Source organism: Teleopsis dalmanni, chromosome X (genome assembly GCF_002237135.1).
Source record: "Teleopsis dalmanni isolate 2A chromosome X, ASM223713v2, whole genome shotgun sequence".
NCBI classification, from domain to species: domain Eukaryota; kingdom Metazoa; phylum Arthropoda; class Insecta; order Diptera; family Diopsidae; genus Teleopsis; species Teleopsis dalmanni.
In genome coordinates, this window is record NC_051848.1 from 16,317,627 (window position 1) to 16,320,650 (window position 3,024).

The 3,024-nt window shown below is 31.4% G+C and overlaps 1 protein-coding gene across 2 annotated transcripts in view; it reads left to right on the top strand.

The window, feature by feature from the left end:
* LOC119662461 overlaps positions 1–3,024 on the top strand; it is a 9,076-nt gene that overhangs the window by 321 nt on the left and 5,731 nt on the right. The window lies entirely within an intron of this gene.

Genomic DNA, 3,024 nt, shown 5'->3' on the forward strand with positions numbered 1-3,024 from the left:
TACATTGTGACCGAAAAGCTTTCGGAAATTCTCATTTAAAATTCGCGCGCTGTATATTTTCCGATATTTTAAGTTTATGTAGTTTGGCAGCACTGTCCTTAATTACTATGCCAAAAATGAGCGCGATCTGTCAGACAGTTCGTTTACGGCAGCTGTTGAAACCAGTTCACCTCAGTAGGGCGTTGCGAAAAAAACAATGGAAAAAAATATTGAACAAAGAGTTTGCATCAAATTTTGTGTTTCGAACGAAATTTCGTGTGCAGAATCGTTGCGAATGCTACAAAAGGCTTATGGGGAATCAGTTTTATCGAAAACTCAAGTTTATGAGTGGTACAAAGCCTTCCAGGACGGTCGTACGACCGTCGAAGACATTTCGCAACGCACTACTGAGGTGAACTGGTTTCAACAGCTGCCGTAAACGAACTGTCTGACAGATCGAGCTCATTTTTGGCATAGTAATTAAGGACAGTGCTGCCAAACTACATAAACTTAAAATATCGAAAAATATACAGCGCGCGAATTTTAAATGAGAATTTCCGAAAACTTTTCAGTCTTAATGTATATTCAATTTTAATTTCTTTATTTGTTTTCTCTTTTTACAAAATTTTTCTACTTATGGTTCATGCGAAAGCAGATAGATAAATAATTGCAATTTAATGAAAAGTTTGTATGAATTTTAAATGATTGGAAGAACATCCAATTTGTATGTGCATTGAAGATTACATTAAAGCTCCTAAAGCTTTAAAAATGTATATTTATTTCAATGCAATCCATAAAAATTTGGTATCTATCTTGTAATATACTATCCTTATTTCTTTATAGAAGTCGCTCTTTAACCTTCTAAAGGCTATTTGTCAAGAAATATAATATGCAGATCCTCATGGCATGTGATCTGCATATATATATAGCATATCAGTCACATCGATTTATGCAGATCATTCAGTCTACGCTTGTTAAATAATAAATTGTTTGTTATCAATGATGTAATTCCTCAATAAAAACGCTTATGTATTATATTGGATATAGTTTTTATGAAATCACATATACAGTCAGACATTAAACTATATAAAGATAGCAGCTGTAATGGCAATAACTCAGCCATAACTGAATAGATGTTTGCCAAGATATTTCAAAGCGGCAATAGTTTGAGGATTGTTAGCATAAATACGAGCCTTCGTTTAACCCTACATAAAAATCCAGTGCAAGATCGCATGATCCCATACACATAAATGTATACATAAACTTTCATTTCAAAGAAAATGAAAAAAATGTCTTAGAGAAAGTGTTACTATATTTTCACCAAACACAGAATCAAATGAAAATCTACATAAAAATCTCACTTAAAGAATCATCATCATAAACACGATTAATTCGTATAAGAGTAGTGTAATGTAAAAAAATTTAACGTTAACATGCGCACTGTGGAATTTAAGGAGTACCAGGAAGCAAGTTAGCTACCTTCTTTCAAAGGTCGATTACAGATAAACTGCAGGATAGAAATAAAATTTTTTTTTGCAAATTTTGTAGATCTAACATTAATTCATCTTTACTTACTTGCATCATCATCATAAATCCATTTAAATGTAAACATTTTCAGGTATATTAAGTAATGAATCGTTATTTAATAGTGCTGTTTCTATTCGGTTTCACGAAGTATTCGGAGAATCTGATTAATCGGATACTAAAAGAATTTTTCAGAGTTGCAAATAAAATCGGATATTTGTAAATCCAGATACTTCAAATATTCGGATTTGCGGTTATTATTCGCAGTGAAATTTTGCGGAGACTTCGTGAGCAAAAGTTAAAGGGAGACATCCCTTAAACACAAATTGTTTTCTCACTCAAATATTTAAGTGACCCAAATTTAAGATATTGAACGCTGTTCGATTAAATATTCTTTCTGGTTGGACTTCGCTTTGATATTTTGTATCGTAGTAAATATTAAATGCAATTTTCATCGTTTCTTAGACTAAGAAATCATCTTCCGCACTTATGCCACATTGTCAAAGCACACCCTGTATTATATATTGTGTCATAAATTGCGAAGAGTTGAGAATTTTCTAAAACGGTTGTCTTAATGTTGTGTATAGCAGAAGTTTGAAAATATCTTTGCCATATTTGTTTTAAAAATTATATTTGCCACTTTAAATGTAAACCACAGTAGTTCTTTTATGTGAATTCCAGATGAAAATAAAATTCAAAAAAAATTTTGCACACTCAGGAAACACGGGTGCCGTAAAAGTAGAGAATTAAGAAGAAATGTAGTAAAAGACAATTTTTGGTAAAATAGTATGTCGAAGAAGGAAGGTTACGTTGCTCTTTTCCCTGCAGCCGCAGCTGTGAATGCTTTGTGGTTGCATTCCAAGTGCTCCTTGTGGCCATTAAGGCATTGAAATTTTATCGAGAGCTTACCATGAAGTTAAATGGTTAAGTTACATACTTGCATTGGCACCCAATAGTGTTGGTGCACTATAAATGGCAGTATTTCATAAAAAGATAGGATGAAAGGAAGTTTACTTTGTCTGCGCTTTATCAGCACATTTTCTAATATAAGATTTTTGTTTCAACTTAGAAAAATGCTTGGTTTCTTTGTTAGAAGATACTTTTTGAAAAGGATTAAATGACACCATTTAGATATTGTGAAACAAGACGTATACTTTCTTGATAAGTTTTCAACGCTGTGAGTATTTATAATCTAATATAATTGAAATATTGAAAAATTAGAGAAGTAGTGCTGTATTTCTTTGTTTAAGGAGTAAAGATGTCTAAAGCAGTAAATATTCAATCAAAATATAATACGAATATAAAATTTAAATAAATTTTTTAAATGAAAACTATTTATTTAACTATTGATAAAAAAATAGATACTGAAGACAATAACTTTTCATTGAAATTCAAGGATTTCGAAATTAACGGTTGAAAACCATTAAGTTATCGCATCGTGACCAAGTATTATGGTCACTAGCAAAGCAAAGTACATTCAAGAGTAAGCAAGAAATCTTAAAAAACGTGTTTTTACTCGGT